Raw genomic sequence first — 16,122 nt, 5'->3', positions numbered from 1 at the left:
GAGGCTGAGGTAGATGGATCACCTGATGTCAGGAATTCAAGACCAGCCTGGCCAACATGGCGAAACCTCATCTCTACTAAAAATATAAAAATTAGTGGGCCGAGAGCAGTGGCTCACACCTGTAATCTCAGCACTTTGGGAGGCCGAGGTGGGCGCATTGCCTGAGCTCAGGAGTTTGCGATCAGCCTGGGCAACACGGTGAAACCCCGTCTCTACTAAAATACAAAAAATTAGCCGGGCATGGCGGCGTGCGCCTGTAGTCCCAGCTACTCGGGAGGCTGAGGCAGGAGAATGGCGTGAACCTGGGAGGCGGAGGTTGCAGTGAGCCGAAATTGCGCTACTGCCTTCCAGCCTGGGCGACAGAGCGAGACTTCGTTTCAAAAAAAAAAAACAAAAAAAGAAAGAAAATGATCTTGAAGGAGGGAGCATTTCCACATTCTGGAGAAGGGGCAGGAGGCCACGTTGAGTTCCTAGAGTTAAATCTTTAAGTGCCCCTGCCTCATAACCAGGATAGGATCCACTCTGGGTCTCCGTTTCAGCAAAGTCTGACTCACAAGCTTGGGAACGTGTATCACCTTCTGACTGCGGGTTTGTGAACTGCAGGTGCAGCAGGCTACTTATCTCGACTAGTTCAAGTGTTTGCTTTTCTTCTCTTTCGATTTCCTTATAAAATATTGCTACTATGTGATTCCACTTTTTCCATACATCTAATGATTTTATTCCGTTGTTGGCATGTTTTTGCTTCCTTGGCTGAAAATGAGTAGATTGAGAGATAAGGTGGGAGAAAGTCTTGGCCATGCAGCCAACAGCCTCATCCAAAATTCCTGATCCCTGGAACACATCGGGCCCTTATTTTTATTTATTTATTTATTTATTTATTTATTTATTTATTTATTTATTTATTTTTTGAGACAGTGTCTCGTTCTGTCGCCCAGGCTGGGGTGCAGTGGCACGATCTTAACTCACTGCAGCCTTAACCTCCCAGGCTCAAGTGATTCTCCCACCTCAGCCTCCCGAGTAGCTGGGACTACAGGTACAGGCCACCATTGCCGGCTAATTTTTGTATTTTTTGTAGAGACTAGCTCTCACTATGTTGCCCGAGATGATCTCGAACTCCCCGGCTCAACCAATGTGCTGGCCTCGGCCTCCCAAAGTGTTAGGATTACGGCCGTGAGCTATCACGCCCAGCCTAAGCCCTTATTCTTGCTGCAGTGTGGCCCGTGTGGCCTCAGCTCCCCTCCTACTCCGAGGCCAGGGAATGGCTCCACTGGGCAATGTGTCTTGGTTTCCCTGCACACACTCGTGACCCCCAGTCTAGGACGAAAAAGCAGGAAGGTCCCACTGAGTACAGACGGGGGATTCTGCTTAAATGCAGATGTCCCCTGGGAGGGGTCAGGGCACAGCGCAGGGAAGAAGCCCGCCCTGCCAAGGGCTGTGTCTGGAACTCGTTCATCTGTCTCCACTCCCCAGCGTGAAATCGCTTCTTCTGTCACTCAGTCGTCAGGGGGCGGGATCTGTCGCCCTATCCTATCAGGGCCGCGGGGCGGGTTCGCGGGAACTGTCAATCAGGCGCCCTGCAAGGAGGAGGGTGCGAGGTTGACGAAGCTGGTGGCGTCTTCACGCCACTTCGCTGGGCTCCTGTCTCTGTCGCTGAGAGGCACTCTGGAGAGTCTGTGGCAGCCTCTGTCACACAAGGACCTGCAGTGGTCGTGGGAGCCGCAGAGAGGACCCCGGGACACGGAGGAATTCGGAAAATGGTGAGCGTGAGGGGCCAGGGATCCCGAGACGGGAGGAGGGGCTGGTTGGAACTGGCCGTGGCGGGACACCGGGCTCCCTACCCCGACTCCGGGCTCTGTGGACCGGAATCCCCCTGGCGCAGCTCGGCCCTCGGTCCCCTCGGCCGCAGGGTGGGGCTAGGCCGGCAGCCGGGACCCCGGGCGTCCTGTCCCGTTCCTTCGCGGTGACTGTGGCCCCGGCCCCGGAGCCGTCTCTAGGCAGCTCCGCGCCCGCAGCCCCGCGTCTCCCCAGATAATGCGGGGGCCACGGGAGGATCATGGGGGGAAATTCCGACTCGTGTGTGGGGTTCGTGCGTGGAAGGAGCTACGGTCTGAGGTCCCCAGTGCTTTATTACTTTATTCCTTCTTTAAACCAAATATAAAATTCTAAGCCCCCCAATCATTTTGAACAGATCCCTCCTCCTGGCGAAGGGCGCTACAAAATTAACCTGAAAAAACTTGTTCAGGCCATCATGGAAGGGTGGTCCGTGTATTAGTCTGTTCTCACACTGCTAGAAAGATACTACCTGAGACTGGGTAATTTATTATTTTTAAAAGGTTTTAATTGACTCACAGTTGCACATGGCCTTAGGAAACTTACAATCATAGCAGAAGGGGAAGGAAGGCAGTCTTACATGGCGGCAGGAGGGGGACAGAGAAGCCGGGAGCCCAGACACTTATCCAGCAACCAGATCTCGTGAGAACTCTCTTATCAGGAGAACAGCATGGGGGAAACCACCCCGATGATCCAATCACCGCCCAGCAGGTCCCTCCCTCAACATATGGGGATTACAATTCCTGCAAGCAGGCTCTATGGCACAATAGCCTAAATCGAAAGGATTACAATTCCAGATGCGATTTGGGTGGGGACACAGTCAAACCGTTTCAGCTGGACGTGCCCCATTATACTGGCCTCCCTTTTGCAATCCAGGAAAAGCCTATCAGTATTAACATCAACACAGAACTTAAGTCTGATAAGAGGCATTTACAAGCTATTCTCTCTGAGGTCTACCACCTGGAGGCTTCATCTGCGTGATGAAACTTTGGTCTCTACAACCACTTATGGGAAAATCTACCTGTGACCTGGGAACCAGCCCCTCCCCCCAACTTTGTGTTGTCCCTCATTTCCACACGGACCCAATGTACCTCTTACATGTATTGACTGATGTATTGTGTCTCCCCAAAATGTATTAATATAAAAGCAAGCTGTACCCCAACCACCTTGGACACGTGTGGTCAGGACCTCCTGAGGCTGTGTCACGGATGCGTCCTTAACCTTGGCAAATAAACTTTTTTTTTTTTTTTGAGACGGAGTTTCGCTCTTCTTGCCCAGGCTGGAGTACAGTGGCACCATCTTGGCTTGCTACAACCTCCGCCTCCTGGGTTCAAGCGATTCTCCTGCCTCAGCCTCCTGAGTAGCTGGGATTACAGGTGCCCACCACCACACCCGGCTAATTTTTGTATTTTCAGTAGAGACGGGGTTTCACCATGTTGGTCGGGCTGGTCTCAAACTCCTGACCTCATGATCCGCCCGCTGTGATCTCCCAAAGTGCTGGGATTACACCTTGGGAGCCACCACATCCAACCTAAACATTTTTTTTTTTTTAAACAGAGTGTTAATTGGTTATCCTCTGCTTTCCTCACACATGAAATGTTCATGAACATAAGGGAAAACACTTTTAAAAAGAGCCATTGTTTATGGCTCTTAAGTTTATGCCTCTCTTTTATCTTCCCTGGGCACAGGCACTTTATTAGAATGTCTTTGGGTTGAGGTTCTCCTTTGAAAATTTTACGGGGTGATGTGTCCTCAGCCCATCTTCTATCTTTTCATGGTGGTGTATTTCAGAACTGCCTGGGCTGGCATAAGGTGCACACAGCAGCTTTGTCTAGGAGGGTTTCATGAATATCAGTTCCTGGTCACTTCTCCCATAGGGAGAGCCAGAGATGTAGGGGTGAGGGGTCCCAGGGCAGAAGCTGGAAGCCCTGGGATGGGAGGAGTCTCCTGGTTTACCCTTCATACCACAAGCAAAGCCCTTGGGACACAGCTCTTCTCACCCCAATTGTAGTTTCCATTTCATGGAGACACATGCCTGGTCAGCCACTCAATTGCTGGTATTGAAGGGAAAGGATTGAAATGATCCCTGTTCTTTGGATTCTCTTAGCCTAGTTGTTCCCGGACCAAACAGTGGGGCTGGTTATTCTCAAAGCCCAATAACAAAATGCAAATGAACTGGGGAAGAAGAGAATTTTTATTTCTGTAACCAGTTACAGGGAGAAGACCTGGAAATTATCACCAGCCCAACTCAAAATTACCAAGTTTTCCAGAGCGTATATACCTTGTAAGCCATATGTCTACATGTAAGTGTGCATTCATCTAAACACATAAGTGATTAACTTCTTCTAATCTATAACTAAGATCTGAGTCCTGAAGACCTTCCTCTGAAACCTCAGTAAATTCATTTAATCTAAATGGGTCCAGGTGCTGGGGTGATTACCCTTATCTTGTCTCCTGCTAAATCATGGAGGTTTGGGGAATTTCTTAGACCCCCAGTAAACCTGTTTGTGGAGGCCGGGGGAGTTTCTTCAGACCCCCACTAAAGCTTGTTGGGTCCCATTAAGAATTCCTTCGTTATCTTGTCATGCTTCAAGGCCCAGGAAAGGCCTAGGCAAAACTCTTGGTGGGTTTTCGTTACATTCCAGCCTTTGTTTAGAGGCATTGGCTGTCTCAACTTTTAATGTTTAACTTAACCACTCAGTCAGTGCTGAAACAGTTGTTATGGAGGCCTGTGTTAGTGAGACCTGGCCTGCCACATAGTGAAGGGTAAAAACTGACCCTAAGGAAAGGAAAACCCACCCCAATGATGTGGTACAAGAACCTCAAAAGCACACAGTGCAGTGTCTCCTGGGAGGGTGGTCACTCAGCACTTCGGTGAGCAGCATGGGAAGGGGTGTATCTCAGGTGATAGGAGAACCTGACCTGATACTTGAGTCAGACTTGTCTGTTTTCAGTTAGCACTGCCCCTCCATGGATTTGTCACCTTGAATAAATCTGTAAACTCATTTCAGATTTACTTTTTTATTATAAAATGTATCCTATCATTAGAGATAGAGGGAAAACAAGAGGGAAGAGTTGGATTTCAGGAAACAAATTACATATTTAGTCCTATATTGCTTTTTTTTTTTTTCTCTTTTTTATTTTTTTGAGATGGAGTTTTAGTCTTGTCGCTCAAGCTGGAGTGCAGTGGCGTGATCTTGGCTTACTGCAACCTCCGCCTCCTGGGTTCAAACAATCCTCCTGCCTCAGCCTCCTGAGTAGCTGGGATTACAGGTGTCTGCCATCACACCTGGCTAATTTTTGCATTTTTAGTAGAGACAAGGTTTCACCATGTTGGCCAGGCTAGTCTCGAACTCCTGACCTCATGTGATCCTCCCACCTTGGCCTCTCAAAGTGCTGAGATTACAGGCGTAAGCCACTGCGCCTGGTCTTCATTTTTTAAAAATCTTACTCCCCCCCCCCCCCCAGAGCCTGTGTAGTAAATTTCTCAGGTTGTTTTTTTATTGGATGATTTCAAGTGAAATTTGAGGGCTTAGCAGAGAAAATACTAGGAGGGAAAATAATTTGAAAAACCTGTTTTCCATCATGGCTGCAGAAAAAAAATGAATATATTTTCATGAGAAAGTGTCGGAGGTACATCAATGAATTACAAAGACTCATCAAAACTTCGGTTCCTCTCCTTTATAGGGTAGAGAATTTGGGACAATGGGTTAACTTTTTTTGTTCCTTTTATGTGCACCTGACAGATTAATGCTAAATTCTATGGGAGAGGAATTTGCAACAGCCTAAGGAACTGAAATAATATTAGTTTACTAAACAATTTATTATGGAAGTAGAAATTAAATATTTGTCTGAAATGGGTAGTTACTTAACGCTTTTCCTATTGAGCTATAAAATATAAGTGCCTTACAATTCCCTTCCCTCCTATAAACACAAACACTGAATTGGAGTGATTTTGCTGCATTCATCAAGCATTGGTTTTTTGTTTGTTTGTTTTGAGACAGGGTCTCCCTCTGTTACCCAGGCAGGAGTAATCATGGCCCACTGTAGCCTCAAACTCCTGGGTTCAAGCAATCCTGCTACCTCAGCCTCCCAAGCAGCTGAGACTACAGGCATGTACCCCCATGTGCGGCTGATTTTTATTTGTAGAGATGAGATTTCACTATGTTGCCCACACTGGTCACTGTGTTGCCGCTGGCCTCAAACGATCCTCCCACATCAGCCTCCCAAAGCACTGGGATTACAGGTGTGAGCCACCATGCCCAGATGATATTTTGTTTTTAAATATCCATGTAAGGCATAAAAGGGTAAATGAGTAGCCTTGAGGGGCAGAGACCTGAGGCCAGTGACTCCAAGCTAAGGCCAGTTGTGAGCACAAAAAAGATCACTGAAGGCCTAGTTCAGTTGGTTCTTCTGGAAGCCTCTGCAGGTGTCCCAGCCTGATCACGCTGACCATGAGAAAAGCCCTTTTTACTGAAAAGGGCTGAAATTCCACAGGCAGAGCAGTTGGGGTGATGCCCTGTCTGAGGCTGTATTTGTTATTGATGCGAGGTTGTTGCTAGACATTCTCAGGGATAACAAATAGGGATTTAGAAGAAATGACTTCATTAGAAAGGAATGCAAAGAGGGAAAGGGAGAAGCACCAAGCATAAGATAAGCAAACATCTCAAAGAAAAGTGTTTTTTCTTTCCAACAGAAGAGCAAACAAGGTGGGAGGGGGAGGGCAGGATGGAGAGTGAAAATCACATCCTAGATCAGAGCATGTTTTACCCTGCCTTCAGCTTGTTCTTCACAGGGTCGTGAAGGAGAGAGGCTGTGTGCTGGCTCAGGCTGAGGGTACTTCAGAGTTCAAGGGTCTGGAGGAAGGAGAGAAATTTAAGCAACGTTTACTTTACAGTATATTGTTCAGACTGATTAGTGAAGTCACAGCTGTTCTGGTTATTTATGAGACAAAGAATGAGAATTTGGTCAGTGTTTATCTGGCCTCGTTATAAGTAAAAAATGGGTATAGTCTAAGTATTGTAGAGGTTATTACAATGCATTTGGCTGCTTGTCCAGAATACCCTGGACTGGTTGGTGGGGAAGTTGGAATAATATCTTTAATCATAGCTATTTACTACAATTATAGGGCTTGGATAAAATTCAGCATCAGCAGCAGTTTCATTTTGCATTCACTGACTTGGTTTAATCAGAGTGTAAGTTGCATAAAATGAGAAATTCTGTCAGGAGCCTATTTAGAGAAAAATACTTTTTGGTTCTGCCTGCTGGACAAAGGGTTTATGAATATGAGAGTTTGAGTCTGTGATACAATAAAAACTATATTTGGTCTTTGTCCCTAGTTTTGTTATCCCCAACAAGCTCCTTTCAAAGCCAGGCACGGTGGCTCACACCTGTAATGCCAGCACTTTGGGAGGCCGAGGGGGGCGGATCACTTGAGGTCAGGAGTTCGAGACCAGCCTGGCCAACGTGGTGAAACCCTGTCTCTACTAAAAATACAAAAATTAGCTGGGCTTGGTGTTGCAGGCCTGTACTCCCAGCTACTGGGGAGGCTGAGGCAGGAGAATTGCTTGAACCCAGGAGGCAGAGATTGAAGTGAGCCAAGAGTGCACACTGCACTCCAGCCTGGATGACAGAGCAAGATTCCATCTCAAAAAGAAAAAAAAAAAAAGGCTGGGCACGGTGGCTCACACCTGTAATCCCAGCACTTTGGGAGGCCGAAGCAGGCAGATCACAAGGTCAGGGGTTCAAGACCAGCCTGACCAAGACAGTGAAACCTTGTCTCTACTAAAAATACAAAAAATTAGCCGGGTATGGTGGTGTGCGCCTGTAATCCCAGCTACTCTGGAGGGTGAGACAGGAGAATCGCATGAACCCGGGAGGCAGAGGTTGCAGTGAGCCGAGATCGCGCCATTGCACTCCAGCCGGGGCAACGAGATCAAAACTCCATCTCAAAACAAAAGAAAAAACAAGCTCCTTTTAGACCTTACCTGGAGTTGTGCTAATGACGTGACTCAGGATGCGGCTACTAGGTAACTTCAGGATCAGGACTGGTGACCTGAAAGAGCAAATGCATGACGACGAGGGTTGAAATTTTAAGCCCCATCTTCTGACCTCAGGAAATGGAGGGTCGAGATTGAGTTGTATAAAAATTATTGAATAAAGACTTTGGGACAGCTTCCCGCTTGGTGAGTGAATGCATTGATGTGCAGGGAGGGTGGTGTCACCCTACAGGGGAAGCTTTGCTCATCTCTCCCCTTTCCTTAGCTGTATACCTCTCTTCCATTTGGCTCTTCTTGAGATATGCTTTATAATAAACTGATAACCCTAAACAAACTGTTTTTGCTGAGTTCCGTGCCTAGTTTTGGAAAATGTGTGAACCTGAGGATGGAGCTGTTGGATATATACACAGTTGGCTGCAAGGGTGGTCTGTGGGGCTTGCAGATGGCACCTGTAATGGAAGCCATGAGCAGTCAGCTTGTGATTTTGGAGCTAACCCTATCAGAATTGAATTCCTGGACACCCAGCTGGTGTTGGGAGAATCAGTTGGTGTTCAGCAGTCTCCACACATTTGTTTTCAGAAGTGGTGTCAGAAAAAAAGGCACCATGGTCATCACCTTAAACTTCTCCAGGAGAGGGAGTAATCCTCGCGAGAATTGAAATCCCGGAGAAAAGAGCATTTCCAGTACGTGAGGAGAGGAGATTAGGGCATGCGGAGCTCCCAGAATGAAATTTCCTAGCTGCTCTGGTTTCCATCACATGCTACCTAGCAGTGTGCCACTGTGGCCTACAGCTCCATCTCCACAGCGACAGTGGAGTAACTTTGTTTTGGTTTTAAGTTTACTTTTGTTTTTGAGAAGGGGTCTCACTCTGTTGCCCAGGCTACAGTACATTTCTGTGATCTCAGCCCACTGCAGCCTCGACCTCCCCAGGCTCAAGCGATCCTCTTACGTCAGCCTCCCAAGTAGCTGGAACTACAGGTGTGCACCACCACACCTGGCTAATTTTTGTAGAGACAAGCTTTCACTATGTTGCCCAGGCTGGTCTTGAACTCCTGGGATTAGGCAATTTACCCACCTCAGCCTCCCAAAATGTTAGGATTACAGGTGTGAACCACCACACCCAGCTACTGGACTAACCTTTTGAATGTGGGGAAAGGTAAGCAAATAAACCTTGGCCAATTCTGTTGTACCTCCTTGATCTCATCTCCCTTCTTCTTATTATTATTTATTTATTTTCTTTCTTTTTTTTTTTTTTTTTTGAGACGGAGTCTTGCTCTGTTGCCCAGGCTGGAGTGCAGTGGCACAATCTCGGCTCACTGCAAGCTCCGTCTCCCAGGTTCACACCATTCTCCTGCTTCAGCCTCCCCAGTAGCTGAGACTACAGGTGCCCGCCACCACGCCTGGCTTTTTTGTATTTTCAGCAGAGACAGGGTTTCACCGTGTTAGCCAGGATGGTCTCGATCTCCTGACCTCGTGATCCGCCCGCCTCGGCCTCCCAAAGTGCTGGGATTAGAGGCGTGAGCTACTGCGCCTGGCCTCATCTCCCTTCAAGTCTAATATGTGTCTAGTTTGGGTATTAGGGCAATGTTGGCCTTCTAACATGAATTAGAAAGTGTTCCCTCTGCTTCTCTTTTCTGGAAGATGATATATAGAACTGCTTTCATTTACTTAGTTCTATTTTTATGATTTTTTTTTTTTTGATTGTGTCTTTCAAAGAATTGATTCATCTTGTAACGTATCAGATCTATGGGCATGGAGTTGTTCTTAATATTCCTTTATGGTTCTTTTAATGTTCGTGGGAATCTTAGAGATGCTCACCCTTTTGTGAGTTAGCATAGGTGTGTATCTATTTTCATCATTTCAGAAAACCAGGATTTGGATTTGTTGATGTTTTCCATTGATTTCCTGTTTGCAATTTCATGAATCTCTCTCTCGTTGTTTTCCTCTCCTTAATTTACATTTATCTTGCTCGTCTTTCTCTAGTTTCCTGGAGTGGAATTTAGAGCATTGTTTTTTTTTTGTTGTTTTTTTTTTTTTTTTTGAGACGGAGTCTCACGCTGTTGCCCAGGCTGGAGTGCAGTGGCGCAATCTCGGCTCACTGCAAGCTCCGCCTCCTGGGTTCACGCCATTCTCCTGCCTCAGCCTCCTGAGTAGCTAGGACTACAGGCGCCCGCCACCGCGCCCGGCTAAGTTTTTGTATTTTTAGTAGAGACGGGGTTTCACCGTGGTCTCGATCTCCTGACCTTGTGATCCGCCCGCCTCGGCCTCCCAAAGTGCTGGGATTACAGGCTTGAGCCACCGCACCCGGCCAGAGCATTGTTTTTTAGATCTTTACTTTCAAGAGTTTGCATTTAATTATTTAAATAACCCTCTAAACACTGCCTTTGCTGTATTCTACAAATGTTGCTAAAAGTTTTTTTTCCAATTTTTGGAATGTTTAAGTATCTCTGGAGAATTCTGTCTGTTGCATAGTTTAGAAGTTTGTGGTTTACGGCCGGGCGCGGTGGCTCAAGCCTGTAATCCCAGCACTTTGGGAGGCCGAGACGGGCGGATCATGAGGTCAGGAGATCGAGACCATCCTGGCTAACACGGTGAAACCCCATCTCTACTAAAAAACAAGAAAATTAGCCGGGCGAGGTGGCGGCGCCTGTAGTCCCAGCTACTCAGGAGGCTGAGGCAGGAGAATGGCGTAAACCCGGGGGAGCTGAGCTTGCAGTGAGCCGAGATAGCGCCACTGCACTCCAGCCTGGGCGACAGAGCGAGACTCCGTCTCAAAAAAAAAAAAAAAAAAAAAAAAAAAAAAAAGTTTGTGGTTTAAATCTTTACTTTCTGGAGGCTTTTAAACTATGCTTCTGTTACTGATTTCTAGTTTAATGCTAATATGGTTTGCTTTCATACTTGATGGGATTTGATTTTTTAAAATTTGTTAAGGTATATTTTATGCAACGTGGTCTGCCTTGGTGAATATTCCATGGTATCCTGTTTTAGCCTCCTGAGTAGCTGGGACTACAGGCACGTGCCACCACACCCGGCTAATTTTTGTATTTTTAGTAGAGACAGGGTTTCACCATGTTGGTTAGGCTGGTCTCAAACTCTTGATCTCAGTTGATCCACCCTCCTTGGCCTCCCAAAGTGCTGGGATTACAGGAATGAGCCACTGTGCCCGGCCTTGCCGTGCGGTTTCATGCGTTTTCGGCTTATGTATTTTGGTGCTGTGTTTTATGGGCATAGATACTAATGTCTTGTATGTCAAGGTAGGATTGACTTCTTTATCATTATAAAACCTTCCATCCCTTGTAATTTTCCTTGATCTAAAACGTGTTTTGGGCCGGGCATGGTGGCTCAGGCCTATAATCCCAGCACTTGGGAGGCCAAGATGGGTGGATCACTTAACCCAGGAGTTCAAGACCAGCTGAGCAACATGGTGAGACCCTGTCTCTACAAAAAATAAAGACAAAAATTAGCCAGGCATGGTGGCACACGCCTGTAGTCCCAGTGAGGTGGGAGGATTGCTTAAGCTCAGGAGGCACAGGTTGCAGTGAGCTGTAATCACACCACTGCACCCCAGCCTGGGTGCCAGAGACCCTGTCTCAAAAAAAAAAACAAAAAAAAAACCTAATTTATCTGAATTTAATATAGCTGTTCCATACTTTTGATTAGGGCTAGAATGGCATATATTTCTCCGTACTTTTCTATTTAATGTATATGTGTCTTTTTGTTTAAAATGGTTATCTTTCACACATTGCTGGGCCTTCTTTTTTATTCTACTCTGGCAGTGCCTGTCTTTTTTACTGGTGTATATAGATAATACACATTCAGGCTCGGTGCGGTGGCTCACGCCTGTAATCCCAGCACTTTGGAAGGCCGAGGCGGGCAGATCACGAGGTCAGGAGATCGAGACCATCCTGGCTAACACAGTGAAACTCCATCTCTACTAAAAATACAAAAAAAAAAAAAAAAAAAATTAGCTGGGCATGGTGGCGGGTGCCTGTAGTCCCAGCTACTCGGGAGGCTGAAGCAGGAGAATGGCGTGAACCTGGGAGGCGGAGCTTGCAGTGAGCTGAGATCACGCCACTGCACTCCAGCCTGGGCAGAGTGAGACTCCATCTCAAAAAAAAAAAAATTCAAAGTGGTAATAGACATAATTAGATTAATATGTTCATATGTATTGTTTGTTGTACCTGTGGTTTTTTCTACTGGCTCTATTTTTCTGCCTTCTTTTGAGCATTCTATATTCCATTTGCTTGCTTCTATTAGTATAGTAAATTTACATTGTTTCTTAAATTGTATTAGTGAATTCCATAGTTTGCAGTTTACATTTTGCAACTAATGGACTTTCGTTTTCAAGTAACACTATACGGGTTTCTGGGGTAGTACCAATATGTTAGTGTTCTGAATTCTTCTTTCCAATCCCATATAACATCCCTGTCAAGCATCTGACCTGTTAGAAGCTATAACCACCCAATACATTATTGATATTCATTTGAACAAACATTTATCTATGAGGAAGAAGAAAAGAAAGTCATTTTTATGCCTTCATTTAATTGTTTTCTAACAAGTTTTGTTTTGTTTTTGAAACATCTGATTTCCCAACCTGTATCAGTTTCTTTTGCTCTGAAGAACTTTAACATGACTGGCAAGGCAGGTATACTAGTAACACATTCTCTCAATTTCTTTCCTTTTTTTTTCCCACAGACTGGTAATTTTTTTTCTTTTTTTTTTTGAGATGGAGTTTCACTCTTGTTGCCCGGGCTGGAGTGCAGTGGCGCAATCTCGGTTCACTGCAACCTCCACCTCCTGGGTTCAAGCAATTCTTCTGCCTCAGCCTCCCAAGTAGCTGGGATTAGAGGCATGTGCCACCACGCCCGGCTAATTTTGTATTTTTAGTAGAGACAGGTTTCTCCATGTTGGTCAGGCTGGTCTCAAACTCCCGACCTCAGGTGATCCACCGCCCGGGGCCTCCCAAAGTGCTGGGATTACAGGCGTGAGCCACCCTGCCAGGCCCAGACTGGATAATTTTAATTGTTGCATTTTCAGTTGCTGATTCTTTGTTATGTTAGCAAGCAATGAATTGGCTTACTTCCAGATGTACACACAAGCCAATATATTGCATGGCACCAGCTTTTGAAGAAAGAAAAGCTTTACTTACAAGTTTGACTGGCAAGAAGAAAGGAAGAAATGCTCAAATCTATCTCCCTGAACTGGGGGCTTTGCCAAGTTTTATAAGCGTAGGGTAGTAAGACATGAACTCACTGGATCTTGCAGTGATCTGATGCCAGGTTGATGTGACTCGATTAGATCCTGCCATGGGATGATACCAGGATGATACCAGGGCCCAACCTGATTAGATCCTGGATTCTGCCATGTGTTATCTTTTTTTTTTTTTTTTGAGACAGAATCTCACTCTGTAGCCCAAGCTGGAGTGCAGTGGCACGATCTCACTCACTGCAACCCTCACCTCTGGGGCTCAAGCAATTCTCCCGCCTCAGCCTCCCAAGTAGCTGGGACTACAGGCATGCGCCACCACACCCGGTTGTTTTGTATCTTTTGTAGAGACAGGGTTTCACCATGTTGCTCTGAGTGGTCTTGAACTCCTGAGCTCAGGCAGTCCACCCACTTCAGCCTCCCAAAGTGCTGGGATTACAGGTGTGAGCTAACGCGCCCAGCCTGGTATCTCCTTTTAATCTCCACACCTCAGTCTGAGTATACAGGTTCCACCCATGGTTACACATTTGGTTCATCTGGACATGCTCAGATTATGTGACCTTCAGTGTTGGGTCCATGGCAAATGAAAACTCAACTTCATTATATAGAAGTTGTACCACATAATCTGTCGTAGTTACAAATCCCTCCTTTTATGTCCATTCCTAAATCTTGAAGGAAAAGGAGTGATGACTGCTCTACTTTCTGCTGATTAGAGTCATAGACCTTAGAGGAATGAAAGTATTTAGTGCTTTGCTCTGGGAGTTCCCTGGTATCAGCCGGGCACGGTGGCTCAAGCTGTAATGCCAGCACTTTGGGAGGCTGAGGCGGGTGGATCATGAGGTCAGGAGATTGAGACCATCCTGGCCAACATGGTGAAACCCCATCTCTACTAAAGGACAAAAAATTAGCCGGGCATGGTGGCGCACACCTGTAATTCCAGCTACTCGGGAGGTGGAGGTTGTAGTAAGCCAAGAGCGTGCCACTGCACTCTGTTATCAAGATCACATTTTAGAAGGATAATTTCTACATACTTCTGGGGAAAAGGCATAAGGAGCTTGTAACCAAAATATTTGTTCCAGAGAACAAGGGAAAGCTTAGGATTGGAAATGTAACCCAGGAAGTCTAGACAGGAAGGCTCAGAAATTTGGCTGGTTTTAAGATCTTATATGTTCCCAATTGAGCCTGACTAGAAGATTTACCCAGATGCAGAAGCAAGTGTTACACAGACACAACCTTGTGAAGTAGGGAGATAGTCCCAATGTGGTTGTCTAGGGCTATGTGGGCAAGAGAACCTAAGGACTTCTCTTGTGTCCTGATGGCTTTGGTGATGAAGTGGGCAACTCTACTAATGATACAAGAAAGATTTCTGGGCCAGGCACAGTGGCTCACACCTGTAATCCCAGCACTTTGGGAGGCCGAGGTGGGTGGATCACGAGGTCAGGAGATCGAGACCATCCTGGCTAACACAGTGAAACTCCGTCTCTACTAAAAATACAAAAAATTAACCGGGCGTGGTGGCGGGCGCCTGTAGTCCCAGCTACTCGAGAGGCTGAGGCAGGAGACTGGTGTGAACCTGGGAGGCGGAGCTTGCAGTGAGCCAAGATCGCGCCACTGCACTCCAGCCTGGGTGACAGAGCTAGACTCTGTCTCAAAAAAAAAAAAAAAAAAAAAAAAAGGTTTGAACAGAAATGAAGGTTTTTCCACATTTCCTACAATCATGGAGTTTCTTTCCAGTGTGAGGCTTTTCACGTGTTTGAAAGGAGTGGCAAAAGCTGAAGGTTTTCACACACTGCTTATGTGGCTTCTGGCTTCTGTGTTCCTGATACTCATATGATTTGTGTCCAGTGTCAGCTCTGATGCAGCAATTAAGAGATGAATGATCCATGTTGCCTTCTCCACACACACTGCTTTCACATGGTCATCTTCACTATACCATGTGGAATAAGGCTTAAGATTTCTTCACATTGACCATCTTCTTTACCTTCACAGACTCTCTACCATATGACTGCTGTGAGAAATCAGAAGCACAATACAAAGGGTTGGTTTATAAATGATTTTATGTTCATTAGTAGGTATTTGATTTACGTATTTTACATTACGATGGAAAGTGTAGGTTTTCTGGCCTGTCTGAACGGTGTAAATATCAATGGACCGAATACTCTGCAAGAGGGCTGCATTACACTTATTATCAAAAGAAATTGACTGTGAACATCAATGTTAACACTGGTTCCAAGGCAACTATTTTGAAAACACTGGATTTTTTTTTTTTTTTTTTTTTTTTTGAGACGGAGTCTCGCTCTGTCACCCAGGCTGGAGTGCAGTGGCCGGATCTCAGCTCACTGCAAGCTCCGCCTCCCGGGTTCACGCCATTCTCCTGCCTCAGCCTCCCGAGTAGCTGGGACTACAGGCGCCCGCCACCTCGCCCGGCTAGTTTTTTGTATTTTTTAGTAGAGACGGAGTTTCACCGTGTTAACCAGGATGGTCTCGATCTCCCGACCTCGTGATCCGCCCGTCTCGGCCTCCCAAAGTGCTGGGATTACAGGCTTGAGCCACCGCGCCCGGCCAAAACACTGGATATTTATGTCTTGTGGAAGTATTTTTTTTTTGGAAAAAAATTTTTTTTTGGAGACAGGGTCTCACTCTGTCACCCAGGCTGAAGTGCAGTGGAATGTTCACGATTCATCACCCCCTTGACCTCCTGAGTTCAAGCCATCCTCACTAATAGCTGGGACCTCAGGCGCATGCCACCATGCCTGGCTAACTTTTATGTTTTTGTACAGATGGGGTTTCACCATGTTGCCCAGGCTGGTCTTGAACTCCTGGGCTCAAGCAGTCTGCCTCCCTTGACCTCCCAAAGTGCTGGGATGACAGGCGTGAGCCACCATGCCCAGCCTGGAAAAATTTTTCTAAAAATGAATGAATTTGAAGACTGCTTCATTTTCTTTGCTTGCTTTTAAAATTATTTTGTCATTCTAACAATATCTTTTTTTTTCTTTTTTGAGACAGAGTCTCGCTCTGTTACTCAGGCTGGAGTAGAGTGGCGCGATCTTGGCTCACTGCAACCTATGCCTCTGGGTTCAAGCCATTC

General features: G+C 46.2%; 2 long non-coding RNA genes across 7 annotated transcripts in view; one reads left to right on the top strand and one right to left on the bottom strand.

The window, feature by feature from the left end:
- The first annotated feature begins 1,553 nt into the window (after positions 1–1,553).
- On the top strand, positions 1,554–4,835 carry LOC135968491 (uncharacterized). Of its 2 annotated transcripts, none has more exons than XR_012428425.1 (2): positions 1,554–1,757; positions 2,368–4,835. It is a non-coding gene; the product is annotated as an uncharacterized lncRNA (long non-coding RNA). The 2 variants fall into 2 exon arrangements; XR_010583355.2 differs by having other exon boundaries at positions 2,334–4,835.
- The window catches only part of LOC102117941 (uncharacterized), a 48,013-nt gene continuing 35,897 nt past the window's right edge, over positions 4,007–16,122 (bottom strand). For 3 of the 5 annotated variants that reach the window (XR_012428423.1, XR_010583351.2, XR_010583352.2), the window contains 2 exons: positions 7,818–7,885; positions 4,007–6,686 (listed from right to left, as the gene is read on the bottom strand). This is a non-coding gene — a long non-coding RNA (uncharacterized lncRNA). Of the gene's footprint in view, positions 6,687–7,817; positions 15,043–16,122 lie in introns of all 5 variants that reach the window. The other 2 variants (XR_010583353.2, XR_012428424.1) reach the window with 1 other exon arrangement.

The sequence above is a fragment of the Macaca fascicularis genome, chromosome 19 (assembly GCF_037993035.2).
Source record: "Macaca fascicularis isolate 582-1 chromosome 19, T2T-MFA8v1.1".
Taxonomy (NCBI): domain Eukaryota; kingdom Metazoa; phylum Chordata; class Mammalia; order Primates; family Cercopithecidae; genus Macaca; species Macaca fascicularis.
The sequence above is the reverse complement of the archived record's forward strand: the minus strand, read 5'-3'. Positions and strand labels throughout refer to the sequence as shown.